Source organism: Pantherophis guttatus, chromosome 1, assembly GCF_059756535.1.
Source record: "Pantherophis guttatus breed Tessera chromosome 1, ASM5975653v1, whole genome shotgun sequence".
In the NCBI taxonomy this organism is placed as follows: domain Eukaryota; kingdom Metazoa; phylum Chordata; class Lepidosauria; order Squamata; family Colubridae; genus Pantherophis; species Pantherophis guttatus.
The window spans coordinates 31,493,343-31,509,802 of record NC_142063.1 but is presented as its reverse complement, the minus strand read 5'-3'; positions in this window follow the sequence as shown (position 1 = coordinate 31,509,802).

The following is a 16,460-nucleotide window of genomic DNA, read 5'->3' as shown; positions in this document are numbered from 1 at the left end:
TGCCTCCTTCTCTGATCCTGCTCAGGGCTGTGTAGTCTCTTGTCTCATCCCCATCCTTGGAGTGTGTTCCTTCCTTCCTGGGAAATTGCTGTTTCACTATAGTCCGAACTACAGCCAGTCTGAACTATTTTCTAACACTTCCTCTGGAGCATAAAGCATGTTCTTGCTTTTCTAGCAATTTCTTCATAGTTCTTCCAAGTTTATTGCTGTGTCTCTGTATAATAGATCAAGTCAAGAAACAACCACCATAAGTACTGCTGGAATGCCAAGTTTGAAAAACACTGTCACAGATTGATCCAAGAGAAAGAGAAAACCACTAATTTTTCAGCACTGGTGTCCTATAGGAGCCACTTCATCAATAAGACCTGCTTTAAGATTTAAGATAGGTCTTACCGAGTTAAATCCCTCCATTATTAAAAAAAATGGCAATAGATTTTAAATCCTCTTTTTCCTAAAAAAGAATTTGAACAACACTAGACTATTTGATGGAATGCAATATACCACTCGTTTCCCCAGTTCAAAATGCATGATATCAACTGAAATAAATAATAGTAAATTTAACTGAGACCATTATCTCTTTATAGAACAAATATTATGTATGATACAACTCTCCATGATTCATTTCTGTTCTCATTTTGAACTTTACGTTCAGGATTTATGATCCAGACATTAACTGCACTGTGTACCTCTGCTTTTGATTACGATTTCAGCTTTGATAAATTTAGCAAGCAGACCTGTCTTTCTTCTGCAGAAATAACTTCGATAAAAACCTCTCTATTTTCTTTTTAGTTACAATCATGAAACCTCGTTATTATGGTTTTTAGTTTGATATTTTCATTCATCCTTTCCTCTATTTATTTATTGAATCAATCAAATTTATATACCACCCATCTCGTGAGAACTTGACTCTGGGTGGTATACAATAGTCAATAAAAAACAACAACACAAACATAAAAACAGACATTTAAAATTAGAAAATTCATCATTAAAATGAAGTTAATTAAAACTAAAAATATACTGTATACCAGGGGTCTCCAACCTTGGGCATTTTAAGCCTGGCTGGGGAATTCTGGGAGTTGAAGTCCGCCAGGCTTAAAGTGGCCAAGGTTGGAGACCCCTGCTGTATACAAATCCCAAACAGAGTGTGAGTGAGTGCATACATCTTAATAGTGGAGCCATCTAAACAAGTTCCTGGTTCCTTGTGATTTCAGGCCTAATGGCAAAACTAGGTCTTGAGGGACATCCAGAACATCTCATCCAAATGACCCTCCCATCTTCTCCTAATAGTGGTGATGTACATACAAAAACAAAACAAACCCTGTAAGCACAGTGGACCTGTAAAAAGAATATACCCATGTCCCACCCTTCCATCCATTCCACAGGCAAAAGCCTCCCCCGACCCACATACGGGTAATCCTAGACTTATATATTCGTTTAGTGACTGTTTGAAGTTACAATGGCACTGGGGGAAAAAAAAACTTATGACCATTTTTCACACAGCAGTTGTAGCTTGTCCATGGTCACGTCATCAAAATTTGGATGCTTGGATACTGGCATGTTTTATGATGGTTGCAGTGTCCGTGTCCGTGTGTGTGTGTGTGTGTGTGTGTGTGTGTGATGTGATCACCTTTTGCGACCTTCTGACAAGCAAAGTCAATGGGGAAGCCAGATTCACTTAGCAACCACGTTACTAAGTTAACAACTGCAGCGATTGACATAACAACTGTGGCAAAAAGTTTGTAAAATGGGGCAAAGCTCACTTAACAACTGTCTGGTTTAGCAAGGGAAATTTTGAGCTCAGTTGTGGTTATAAATTAAGGACTACCTGTACAAAGTTATAAAAACCGCTTAAGAAGTTTTCATGCTATGTAGGCTGAAATTGACAACACGTGTCTCCCCAGGAAGCCAGATAATACCTATGAATCAATCAGGAAGCAAAATCCCCTCAAGATAGGGAAATCTCCTAATCACAATACTGCTCCCAATGCCAGACTTCTCATTCAAAGCTTTGATGCCAGACCCCTCATAAAATTCCACACCTAGAAAAGATCAACGCACCCCACAGGACAAGAGAGAGAGAGAGAAGGAAAGAGACAGATTTCCTCATTGGACTTTATTTATTTATTTATTTATTTATTTATTTATTTATTTATTTATTCGCATTTCTATACCGCCCTTCTCCTTTCGGACTCAGGGCGGTGAACAGCCGGATAAAAAACATCTATAACAAACATCACAATTAAAATAAGATTAAGATAATTTATAAAATTGGCTCATAATTTAAAATTTGTCAATTAAAATAAATATTAAAATTTTAAAAATTTTAAAACTAACCCTAAAATCAGGACAGACCAGCTAGTTGAAAAAAATGAGTTTTTAGGGCCCGACGAAAAATCCGGAGGTTGGAAATCACTCGTATCTCTGGGGGTAGATTGTTCCATAGGGTAGGTGCCACCACAGAGAAGGCTCTCCTCCTGGGGGTCGTCAGCCGGCATTGTCTGGCCGACGGCACCCTGAGGAGACCCTCTCTGTGGGAGCGAACCGGCCGGTGGGAGGCTATTGGTGGCAGAAGGCGGTCCCGTAAGTACCCTGGCCCTAAGCCATGGAGCGCTTTAAAGGTAATCACCAACACCTTGAAGCGCACCCGGAAGTCCACCGGAAGCCAATGCAGCTCGCGCAGGAGAGGAGTCACATGGGAGCGCCCCGTCGCTCCCATAATCCCCCGCGCAGCCGCATTCTGCACCAGTTGGAGCCTCCGGGTGCACCCCAAGGGGAGCCCCATGTAGAGAGCGTTACAATAGTCCAGACGAGAAGTGACGAGTGCTTGAGTGACCGTGCGTAGGGAGTCCCGGTCCAGAAAGGGACGCAACTGGCGTATCAGGCGAACCTGACAAAAAGCCCTCCTGGCCACGGCTGTCATATGCCCTTCTAAGGACAGCCGCGCATCCAGGAGGACACCCAAGTTGCGGACCCTCTCTGTGGGGGCCAATGATTCGCCCCCAATAACCAGCGATGGCGTCAGCTGGCTATACCGGCTTTACACATCTACAGGGCAAAGCACTTCAACTGACACATTTACACACCTCACGATCAAAGCCCATTATTAGTACAAATATTACTTCTCTCAACATTCCCAGTTTTGGCCACCTTTGAATTGCTGATCCTCAGTTTTGCCGTCCAGCTTTTCAAATAAAATTCTATCTCTACATTGAGCAATTGTCCTGCATTCTTCATTGGGTAACTTGGCTCAAAATCGGTCTGAAAATTCTTTTAACAGAACTAACATGTTGTATGAATGTGGACCAAAGATCAATCTATGATGTTTTTTAAACTTGGCAAAATTAAGATGTGTGGCTTTGAACTCCCAGAATTCCCCAGCCAGCATCTTAAAGTTGCCATGTTTGAAAAACATTGATCTATGATTGTGGTAGAACATTTTGTTTTAAGCTTACTTACCTTAATTTAAACCAACTTGTGCCATCCAATCACAGAAATTACACCAACTCTAGGGTTAAGTATCTCTTCCACCCTCCAATCACAAAGATGGGAGACTAGAGGAGCTTCAAAATAGGTCTAACTCTTTCCATGTCACTGTCTCCCTTAAAAAAAAAAATCTTTTGCAGACACATAGGACAATTAAATGAGAGTTTGGAGAAAGGGTTACTTACATGTTCTATAGTCTAGATTTCCAAATTCATGTTTCTGAATAACCAAAATGATATTCATTTGGGATTGGATTACAAGGCAAACCATAAAGATGGGTTGAAGTATGGTGCTGGTGAGGATTGTGATGATGACTTGCACAGATGAACTGAGTTCTTCAGCTCTGTGGATTTCTGCAAACAAGCCTTTTGTGGCATCACAGAGGTTCATCACAGGCACCAGTGAATTCCTTACAGCACTGCCATAAAACACATAAACAATGTTCAGAGTTCCTCCCGGCGGGAAAGGTGATAACCCTAAGCAGAGGCCTCATTTATTTTGTTGAAATGAAAGCCATTTTTTAAAACTACTGCAAGGATGCCAATAGCTGGGGAAAAGAAGCTTGGCCAAAGCTATTTGTAAATGTCATTGAAGAGGAGAACCCTTCAACAAAAGGCCTCCTTCACCACTTTAGGAAGTCGGCCTGAGTAATCCCAAAGCCCCACCTACGAGTTATTTAAAGTTCTTGCCGATAATCGACTGCAGCTGCGGGAGCTCTCCTAAATGACTGCTGTTGTGGAGCTGCTGGGAAAGTATTTGTTGCTTCAGTTACAAGGAGGAATGTCTGCAACTGTTAGAAATTGTGGTTCGGTGCTTCTTCGTCACAGGAGGCCATGGAGGAGGGAGGGAGGGTTCACCCGTATGTAGAAAGACAGATTGAGATGTCTAGTTCAACCCGTCCTGTGAAATATGAACATATTTCCCCCTAACCCCTTTACAGAAACAGAACGGCCCTGCAAGAGTTCAAAAATGGTGAGGAAGAAGAGGAAAAGAACTAAAACAGTCCCTCTTGACCTGATGGCCTTCAGTTAGTTTCAGTCAACGTGTCTCTTGGACTATAGCCTCTGGTATTCCTGACATACCACATATGCTGGTACCAGGTTAGACACCAATAGCCATGTGTCCTATATTACAAAGGAGACTCAGAGGTGGTATTCAGCAGGTTCTGACCAGTTCTGGAGAACCGGTAGCAGAAATTTTGTCTAGTTTGGAGAACCGGTAGTAAAAATTCTGACTGGCCCCACCCCCATCTATTCTCTGCCTCCCAAGTCCCAGCTGATCGGGAGGAAGTGGGGATTTTGCAGTAACTTTCCCCTGGATTGGGGATGGAATGGAGATTTTACAGTATCCTTCCCCTGCCACGCCCACCAAGCCATGCCACGCCCACCAAGCCATGCCATGCCCACCAAGCCACACCCACAGAACCGGTAGTAAAAAAAATTGAATCCCACCACTGAGGAGACTCTTTTATTTCAGAAATAAGAAATAGAGTCCTTTAGATTTATTTATGCTTTTAAAAAACATACTTTTATCCTTGTAGCATAGGTATGTTAGAAACTGGATCTAGCCCAATAACTCAAAGACATAGCCCAATTCTTTTCAGTAGTTTTATTGTTGATCAGTTGGTACTGGAGGTCACTGACCTTGTACCTTTCTCTTTCAGGTATACATCTGGAATGAGCTGTGGACCATGCGGTTGGACCTTTTGTACCCAGGAGGAGGGGTTAAGAGGTAAGGAGTGGTTATAAGGATTATGGGACATGTGGTTAGTTAACCCTTGAGGGTCCGGGGGATCAGGGAGACATGGCAGTTAGGCATTTTATCATGACAAAACCCCCTCTAAATGCCTAACTGGGTACCTGAGGCGGTGTTAGCATACATACAGAGAATACACTGGTACGGGCATGAGTTATAAGCAAACACGCATTTTTGACATGAGGTAAGCATGTTGTTTATGTGGTAGGGGTTTAGTGAGAATATCTGCTGTTTGCTCCTCTGTGTCACAGTGCACTGCCCTAATGAAGCCTATCTCTGAAAACTGCCTGACGTGTTTGTATTTAATGTCAATGTGCCTAGAACGCTGACCTATGGCATCGGCCCTAGAGATTTCTATCGCTGCCTTGTTGTCTTCGTGGATAACTATTGGATATGAGGGTTCAGCCCAGATGTCGCAGAGCAGGTCATCGAACCATACTAAATTGTTTGCGGCCTTTGATAGGCAAACAAATTCTGCTTCCGTGGTTGATGTGGCCACCAGTTTTTGCTTTCCAGTGTACCAGTGGATGGGGCAATTGTTGAGTAGTAGCACGTAGCCTGAGGTGCTTTTTCTGCACTCTATGTCCCCAGCCCAGTCAGCGTCAGCATAGCAGGTTAGCTTTGGTTCCTTGGATGTTTCTGGTTCTAGGCAGAGTAGGGCATCCGCACTAAATTTTAAGTATCTAAGTAGTCTTTTGATGGCGTTCCAGTGTGTTACCGTAGGTTTGCTTACATGTCTGGACAGCAGGTTGACGGCCAAGGCGATGTCGGGCCTGGTCCAGTTGGATATGTACAGCAGTGACCCTATCGTTGATCTATATAGTTTGTTGTCTGTGAAGGGTTCAGATTCCTCATACATGGTTTTCAGGAACTCGGGTTGCATGGGGGTCTCGCTGGGTTTTGCTTCGGACATGTTGCATTTGGACAGCAGCTCGATGATCTTTTCTCTCTGGGAGAGTCGGAAGCCCTTGTTGGTTTTTATCACTTGGACCCCTAGGTATCTGTCAATCTTTCCAAGTGACTTTAAGGAGAAGTGGCTACCCAGGTCAGTGGCGAACTTGTCACATCTGTTCTTGTGCTTGCTGATGTACAAGATGTCGTCCACGTAAACGAGCACACCTTCGAATGAGTCGTTTTCTCTCCTCGTAAAGAAGCATTTGTCAGCTGAGGTGGCCTCGAAGCCCATGGATCTGAGGGCCTTGGCTAAGCAGTCATACCACCTTTTGCCCGACTGCTTGAGCCCGTACAGGCTTTTATTCAGCAGCCAGGTTTGGTTCTTGTCTTTGTTGTACCCAGGCGGGGCTTTGACGTATATTTCTTTATCCAGCTCGGCGTGCAGGTATGCTGTTTGTACGTCGAATTGGAAGACCTCCAAGCCCAGGATGGTGGCCACCACCAGGGCGCTCTTGACGCTCTCTGCCCTGACGGTTGGCGAGTAGGTGTCCGTATAGTCTTCGGGGTATCTTTGGGCGAAACCCTGCGCGACTAGTCTTGCCTTGTATAGGACCTTGTTGTCCTCTAATGTTTTGACCCTGAACACCCATTTGGTTCCTATTGGTTTTTTGTCCTCTGGAACTTGGGCAGGTGAGTATACCTGAAGGTCCTTTAGGCTTTCCATCTCCTTCTCCATGGCAAGCATCCATTTTTCTTTCTCCTCCCGGGGGAGCCCGAGGATGTCTTCATATGAGCTGGGCGTGAAATGGGTGTTGTGGATGGTCATAACGTAGTCCTCTAGCTTCTTTGGTAGCTTGTTTCTGGTTTCTCTGATTGGCCTGCTGGGGGTTGGCTCGGTCTCCTGCATGATGTCTGCCTCTTTGTCCGTCAGGTCATCTATCTTCAGTGAAGGGTGCCCTTCTTTCCAACCTTTGACGCTTGTCTTGCGATGGTTGGCCTTGTGCCCTGTGACCTCTCTGACCTCCCTTTCCTCTTGGCCATGCTCGAACGTGACTCTATTGGCTGGGATGTCGTTGGAGTGTACCTTCGACCAGTTTGCGTTTTCGTGGAAACTGGCTGATCTGGAAACCACAAAACGGTTATTGTTGTCGACAAATCTGTAGCCCTTTGTGCCCGGTTCGTAACCCACGAACCTTAACCTTTTTGATAATTTTTCCCCTTTTCTTCTTAGCTGTCTGGGAATGTGGACATCAGCTGGGGCGCCGAATATGTGTAAATGTGCAATGTTGGGCTTTCTGTTGTATAGCATCTCGTATGGTGTCTTATTGATAGAGCTTGACCACAGTCTATTCAGGGTGTAATTAGCGTAGTGTATTGCCTCTGACCAGAAATGCTGTCCCATCCCAGCATCCTCCAGGGCGCATCTCATCATGGTTTGCAACACTCCGTTCTTTCTCTCTGAGACTCCATTTTGAAAGGGAGAGAAAGGTGAAGAGGTGTAATGCGCTATGCCCTGCTCCCTCAGCCACCTTGTGAATTCTTTGGCCATGAATTCTGACCCCCTATCAGTCATTATCTGCCTTATTCTCATGTTATGTTGCATATCTACTCTTCTGTGGAATTCCTTAAACCTTTGGAACACTTCGTTTTTGTGTCTGAGGGAGTAGACATACCCGTATCTGGTGTAGTCATCTACAATCGTGAGGAAGAATCGCTTCCTATGTCCTACAGAGGGTTTCATTGGCCCTACCAAGTCCATATGCACCAATTGGAAGGGGTATTCCGTGGTTCGTTTGGATCCCCTGGGGATGGCCTTAACCTTGATCTTGGAACGCTTACAAACTGAACACTCTAAGTAGTTTTCGCAGTTCTTTACTTTGAGACCTTCGGTACATTCCGTCATTTTCTTTACAATGGGGAAGCTTATGTGTCCCAGTCTCCTGTGTAGGAGGTGGGCGCAGTTATCATGCAATGGTTTGCCGATAGATACAGACTTGTTTGTCTTCTCATGGCTACATCCTGCCTCCTGCTGCACCCCCTCTGTTTCTGGATGCTTATCTACCTCGTGGTTTGTGCTGGCATCAATGCCTTCTTCCTCCCTTGCGTTGGGTGTGAAGTAGGGAAGCCCCTCGTGTATGGTTACCTTTCCTATCTCTTTCCCTTGCTTGACCAAGTGTGCCTTTCCATCTTTAAATTTTATTTCTATATTTGTGTCTCGTGTCAGCTTTGTGATGGCTAGCACATTGTGGGGGATTTCTGGTACGTACAGTACTCCTTTTAGGTCCCCTACCTGTGTGATGTGTACGTTTCCCTTTCCCACTACTTTGACCTTGCTTTGGTTTGCTACCTTTACTTCTGAGTCTATTTCTGTGAGTGAGTCTAGCAGCTCTGGGTTACAAGTAGTGTGACTTGTGGCCCCTGAATCCAGGAGCCATGTGTTTCTCTCTGCCTTATGTTTGTCATTTGGGTCATCGTGCCTGATCCCATACATGGAGCCAGAGTTACTGTCCCTGGAGTGGTCTCTGCGCTCGTGGTGTTTCCTGGGGTTGGGTGACCACCCTCGCCCTCTTTCCTTTGGGTGCCTGCGTTCGGGTGACCTTCCCCCTCTACTGTCGTGCTGTCCCCTATCCCTATGGTTCCTGGGGCAATCCTTCTTTAAGTGGTTCCTTGATCCACAAGAATAACATTCTGAGGTATCCCTGGCCCTATCCTGGAAATCCACCCTTTTTGTGTGTCTAGGGTCCCCTTTGGCTAGTTGGGGTTCCCTCCTCAGAGTGTCCTCTGCAACGAGCTGACTGGTCAGTGCGCTTAGTGTGAGGTATTGCAAGTTGAGGCTATTTAGTTGGGTCATGAAGATGTCCCAGCTGCTATCAAGAGAGTTTATGATTATGCTTATCATGCTCTCTTCAGTGATGATTTCCCCCCTCTGCATGAGTTCTGCCCTTGCAGCATTCATCTTTAAGATGTGCTCACTCATGGGGACCCCTGCCTTATGCTTGGTGGAGTGGAACTCCCTAGATAGTCTAGTGGTAGTGGCTCTGCTTTGGCTATAAAACAGGTTACATAGTTTTTGCATAATATCATAAACAGTTAGATTGTCCTCAATAGATGGATACATAGCAGATGGAATGGAGGTTAACATGATACAAAATGCCCTGTGATGAATGCAGTCAATTTCCAATGACCAGGGCTTTTGGGGAGGTTTGTTAGCTAGGAACAGTGCATTCTCTCTCATGAGAGCAACCCTTAATTGTTGGCTCCATTCTATAATATTACCCCCATCTAACTGCAGTTTTGGCAAATTGGCATAATTTGCCCCAGAAATGTTAGTAAGGTTACTTACTGGGGGGAGCTGTCCATGGTCCAAGTTGTGATTAAACTCACAATAAGGCTTTGGGATGTCTGTGGCCATTCTGTACTTGCTTGGATCTATGCAATTTGCTTCTCTTATTACAGGCAGGTACTGGGCATGCGCGAAGCTCATTCCGCGCTGGAGTCCATCGGGTGAGGTTCCTGTTGCTGGAGCTCCCAGGCCTAGGCCTAGGCCTGTCGGTGGGAGGCTGGACCCGCCCCCGGTGGGTCCGAAGATCCCCCCTGAGGCTGGACACCACTGCTGGACGGCCGGATCCCCGGCGAAGAAGGGGAGAAGGTGAGGGGGCGACGCGGTCGCAAGTCGAGGACTTTCGCGGGTCGGCGGCGCGGCAGCAGCGGAGGTCGTAGGTTGAGGATTCCCTGCACCCAGCGGCTCGGCGGCGATGGCGGCGACGGCGGCTGATCCTCCCTCGTGGTCGCTGGTCCCTGGTCGTGTGGACTGGCCTGATGGGTGTCGTGGCGTCGGTGAGTAGCCGGTTCTTCTTCTCTGCCTCGGGCCTCGCGTTGCCGGTGTAGCGGGTGGTGAGTTCGAATTCTGCGGTTGATTTTTCCTGCAGGTGGGCGGTCTTTTGTGCCGGTTGTTGGTGCGTGCGGGGTTTTTTGTACGCTGTGACTCGGTTGCCTGGTCTCTGTTGGTTGTTCTGGCCTTCTTGTGCCCTCCAGGATTTTTCTTTGATTTTTTGAGTGCCGCAGGGGGCTCGAAAGCGGAGCCTAGAGCAGCGGTGATGGTCTCGATTGCCTTTTGCAATTCGAGATCGGTAGGCATTTTTCTTTTTGTTATTGCGATCTCTTCGTGGTCGCTCTCAGAGCTGGGTTCTTCGTAGTCGCTTTCTGAGCTCCCCTCGTCTGTTTCGGGGTTCGGGCATTTTCGCGCCAAGGGATTCAAATCCTGGCTTCCCATTGGCTGGTGCTCGTCCCAAGATGGCCGCCGGGAAGGGGGCGCGGAAATGGGTTCTGCCGGCTCAGGATCATCGGGTTGGGGTGGCTTACCCTTTTTTGCTGGCTTTTCTTTCTCGGTTGTTTTTGGGGCCTCAATCGCTGCTTCTTGTTGTTCGAAGAGGCTTTGAAGGTCCGCGATGAGGTTTTCTTTGTCGCTGTTTCCCTCCATCAGTTTCAGGATGGAGAGTTTGAATTTTTTCATTTTCTGTGCTGTTTCTTCTTCCGGGGCGGTGATTTCTTTGGATGGCCCCTCTTCATCTGATTGTGAGTCCAGGCTGGAGTCCTGCTCGCTTCCAGCTTCTGTCTCCTCCATGGCTGTGGCTTTGGTGGGAAGCTTCTCAGCCATCTTCTTGGTAAGAGCTCTGGTCTGTGCTCTGTTTGCTTCTTCTGGGAAGGCGTTGGGTTCAGTCATTGTCTGAAGTTATGGGCAACCGACCTCTGCTACCAATTTGTTAGAAACTGGATCTAGCCCAATAACTCAAAGACATAGCCCAATTCTTTTCAGTAGTTTTATTGTTGATCAGTTGGTACTGGAGGTCACTGACCTTGTACCTTTCTCTTTCAGGTATACATCTGGAATGAGCTGTGGACCATGCGGTTGGACCTTTTGTACCCAGGAGGAGGGGTTAAGAGGTAAGGAGTGGTTATAAGGATTATGGGACATGTGGTTAGTTAACCCTTGAGGGTCCGGGGGATCAGGGAGACATGGCAGTTAGGCATTTTATCATGACAAGGTAGCCCTGAAGTTACCATACATGGGCTTTTAAACTACCCTTAGGACCAGAGCTGCCAACCATTCTTTGTCGACCTGTATTATATAGGTCAAAATGAGAATTTTCATGCTGAGGTTTTTTTTGACAGACAAGGATCCATTTATCCCCTATAACATTGCCAGCTTTTGCTCACAGCAATTATAATTCATAAAACGACAATAGTAAGTACAGGGCAAGAGTAAACACACTGATTTGTTAAAAATCACAATTACAAGTCTTGACAGGTAGTATTTTAAACTGAGATTAACCCTCTTCATTTAGACAGTACATGTAATACAGTACATTTCCTTTTTATTAATCAAACAAATCTTATTGATCCTGGGAAAGCTTAACTGATGGTTGGAAGATTATGGGTTTATTAAAATAAATAAATTTGATTCTGGATTCTTGGGTTACTTCCTGGATATTTAAGGGTCTTCCTCTTCTACTGTTCAAAATTATAATCTGATGGTAATCATGGGGATGATTCTGCATCTCTGCTTTGAAGCCCAGGAAGTACCTAGATCAGTGGTGGGTTTCAGCAGGTTCTGACCAGTTCTGGAGAACCGGTAGTGGAAATTTTGAATAGTTCGGAGAACCGGTAAATGTCACCTCTAACTGGCCCCACCCCCATCTAGTCTCTGCCTCCCAAGTCTCAGCTAATCGGGAGGAAATGGGGATTTTACAGTAATCTTCCCCTGGAGTGGGGTGGGAATGGAGATTTTACAGTATCCTTCCCCTGCTACTCCCACCAAGCCACTCCCACCAAGCCATGTCACTCCCACCAAGCCACACCCACAAAATTGGTAGTAAAAAAATTTGAAACCCACTACTGACTTAGATGCTGATTAGTAAAATCCAGGATGCATGGCCTTCTTCTATTTCTTTTTAATAAGTGTCTACTTTGTTAGGCACAAATTATACAACCACAAGAGGTTCTTATTTTATATCACTTTTTTTGCCAACTTCATTTCCATAGACGAGGCCATTCTGGACACGTCCCTATCAAAACAATAGAGAAATGGTAAATTTATCTGGTACTGAATGCCTATTCTCTCTATTTGAGGTCCAAATCTACTGACCCAAAGTGATAATTTCATATAGACAAAATATTAACAATTTACTCTGTGTCTTCCCCTCCCTCACCTCCTTTACCTATCATTCACTCTGCTCCTTCTTTCTGAGTTTGCTAATCTGAGATCTCTTTCTTTTGCCTTTCTTCTGAAACACACATTCACAGAACACACATTCTTGGAGTATCTTTGGAATAGGCTATAGCTAACCAGGTGCTAGGTTTTGCATATTTTTATAATGTATTGTATAATGCAGAGGTGGGTTTCTGGAGAACCGGTAGCAGAAATTTTGAGTAGTTCGGAGAACCAGTAGTAAAAATTCTGACTGGCCCCACACCCATCTATTCTCTTCCTCCCAAGTCCCAGCTGATCGGGAGGAAATGGGGATTTTGCAGTAACATTCCCCTGGGTTGGGGAGGGAATGGAGATTTTACAGTATCCTTCCCTTGGAGTGGGGTGGGAATGGAGATTTTACAGTATCTTTCCCCTGCCATGCCCACCATGCTACACCCACCAAGCCACGCCCACAGAACCGGTAGTAAAAAAATTTAAAACCCACCACTGGTATAATGCATTTTCTTTATCTGAGTAGATTTCTACTCTAAGAAGTGCTAATACATAGAAAGAAAATTTCTATCTCCAACATTCTTGAGGTATTTCCAAGATGAATCCTGGAACTAATCAGAAGAATATAAGTCTAAACGCCTTCAAATTCTTTTTTTAAATAAAAGTCAGCTTTTCTTCAGCAGAATTTTGAGTTTTTGCATTCTTTGTGGTCTATGAAACAGCTGGAATATTTGAAACTCCAAAACAGAATACTTATGAGGTCTCTTTGCAATAATTCTGATCCTCTGTATCCTCATAAGCTTCAGTAGCTATCCTATTATTACCTTTCACATACTAATGGAGAAGAGGACATTCTTCGACTTATTCCAATTTTTTTAAAAAAAGGTCAAATGAGTTAAAGAACATTTATTTTTCTTGGATAGGAATATACCAGAAGAACTAGATAATCAGCACTTTTAGTAGCTCAAAATCGGTCTCTCCAATTGTAATGTACAGAATTATATTTTGTATGTACGCTACATGGTTCTCTAAAATCCACTTGCATACATTCATGATTATATAGTGCACCTTTCCTCAAGCTTGTGCTATCTGAATGCACTAGGACTACAAATTACAGAATACCCAACCAGGGAACATTAGCTTCAAAAGCCAATGCAATCCTAAATTGCATTAACAGAGGGATACAATCAAGATCAAGAGAGGTACTAATACCACTCTATAAAGCCTTAGTAAGACCACACCTAGAATACTGCATCCAGTTCTGATCACCACACTATAAAAAAGATGTTGAGACTCTAGAAAGAGTGCAGAGAAGAGCAACAAAATGATTAGGGGACAGGAGGCTAAAACATTCGATGAAAGGTTACAGGAACTGGGCCTGGCTAGTCTAGTGAAGGACCAGGGGAGACATGATAGCAGTGTTCCAATATTTGAGGGGCTGCCATAGAGAGGAGGGAGTCGAGCTATTTTCCAAAGCACCTGAAGGCCAGACAAGGAATAATGGATGGAAACTGAACAAGGAGAGATTCAACCTGGAAATAAGGAGACATTTTCTGACAGTGAGAACAATCAACCAATGGAACAGGTTGCCTTCGGAAGTTGTGGGAACTTCATCACTGGAGGCTTTCAAGAAGAGATTGGACTGCCATTTGTCAGAAATGGTGTAGGGTCTCCTGCTTGAGCAGGGTATTGGACTAGATGACCTACAAGGTCCCTTCCAACTCTGTTAATTTGTTAAACTTTTCAACAAATGTGGAAGGGAGCGGATTAGAGAAGATAATTTGCTTAGTTTCGTCGGGAATAGTGTGCAAACCCACCTATTGGCATGTGTAAATTACTCCAAACTGTTGTCCTGGTAGTTTACCACCTAGGGCTTCCTGATCTAGAAAGGGTGCAACTGGTACATCAGGTGAAGCAAAGCATAGATCTTCCTGTGGATACTTCCGGCTGGATTCCAGTTCTTTTTTTAATCAGTCCTCAATAATCTACTTGGGTGCTTTTAACTAAAGCAAGATTCTGGCCAGTTAGTTTTGGATTTATCCGATACTATTTATTGAGAGACGAATGAAAAATAACTATTTTAATTTAGAAAGAAGAAGAGAAATGCAAATCTTTAGATAACTGCATTTGGGGTCAAATGTGAGAAATAGGAAGAAGATATATGAGTGATGCTCAGCTGTTTGTTTATTTTTTATTCCTTGCTTGCTTTATGCACAAGCGTGTGTTCACTCTGACAGTGAGTTATGGCACAGCTTTCGTAGCTGCAGCCTCATCCTAATAAAAAAGATAACTATGTAATAATTCAGCTCTTGGTTTTAATAAAATCTCATCCTTCTCCTTGGAAGCAGATAGGAACACTTTCTATGTTTAAAGATTAGCTGCTTTTCTCCATTTCCTCCTTATCGCTGGAATGAGCAGCAGAATGTCTGTGCCAAAGAAATTAATGGCCAGATTTTGTTTCAGTCAGGGCTACTTCCCTTACCCTAGTAGATTAATAATTTTGACTGGTGTCAGAAGAATAATTTGGGGTTCCAACTTGAGCCGGGGTTGCACAAGAATAAATAAAAATGAGATCCAGACAGCTGCGAGGAAAGAAGAAATATTTATTCTTAAAAGCAAACCAGTTTGCTTTTAGGGGCAGGCTGCACAGAAATGGGGTACAGTGGCAAAAATTTATAGGGGGAGCTTGTCCAGGGTGTGGAAGTGTCTACGTGCTGAGGTGTGTGTGTGTGTGTGTGTGTGTGTGTGTGTATTCTTGTGAACATACAGTTCTACTGGGAGACTTAATTTAATCAACTCTGTGTTTGCAGACTTTGATATGTGGATTAAGTCTACTTATTTTGGAGTTTGAGGAAGTTTGCTAATTTTATTAACTTGGAGACACCGATTCTCAGACCATTATGGATTCTGTTCATATTTTAAAGGAAGATGGAAACTGTATAAATAATAAAATATATTTGGATATAGAACTTCTGACACTGGCCTGGAAGAATCTGAAACCTTTCCAGATGGACCAGTGTATGTGTTAGGTAAGTGCTGTTGGTGAATTATGGTATTTCCTCTAATATCTTTGGAATCCACAAAATATTTGCCCATAATTTTATTTTTAAAACACATAAAGTAAAAGTAGAATAAAAAGTAGAATAAAGTAAAAGATTATGCAAAAAGAAAAAAGAAAAAAAAGGAAGATGATGTTAAAAGTTAAGAACCCACAAATATTGGTAAGGGAAAATGAGATGGAAATAGAGGCTAAATTATTGGAGAAAAGCTGGACAACCATTTAAAAAGTTATGCTCCTACCAAATTTAGTCAGCTTATTTCCCCACCACAGTCTGTTCTACAAACATTAATGGAATAAGTTTTGGTGCTGAGATGTTTGCTTCTGTCATAACTGAAAACACTGAGTAGATTTTAAGGAATTTGATTCTCAAGAGAGAAGGAATGCTTTTTGTTACTTGTTGTTACTGCTTGATTCTTCAATTCCCTGTCTACCCTTTAACAAATTGGCTCTGAGGGACGGCAATCCTTAGCAGAAAGAATATTTGTCATTCCTGCCTGGGAGAAAATGGAACAGAAGTCAGCAGAACACCACTGCAAAGCACTGCCCAAAACACTTAATCAGAAGTACTTTTTCTAACTAACAAATGATTTTTTCATTTTAATAACATTGTGGAATAACACAAAAGGTGATACCAGACCTCTGATTTGTTGGTAGCCTAGACCAGGGGTTGGCAACCTTAAACACTCAAAGAGCCATTTGGACCCCCCACAGAACAGAAAACACCGGGAGCCACAAAACCTTTTTGATATCTAAAATGAAGATAACACTGCATATATCGTTTTTTACCTTTATGCTATGTATAAAAAAACTACCGTATTTTTTGGAGAACAAGATGCACCGGAGTATAAGACGCACCTTAGTTTTTGGGGAGGAAAATAAGAAAAAAGCTGATTGGCAAGTGGATAAGCCTCCCGGAATATCCCCAATCAGCTGTTCCCAGAGGTGAATTTTAGCAACAGATTCCTTGGTTATGAGCTCTGTGCCTTGTTTTTTTTTCTGCCTCTGAAACTTCTGAAACTCTGTTTCAGAAAAAAACTTGCTTTTCTGCCTCTGAAAGCCTCCGAA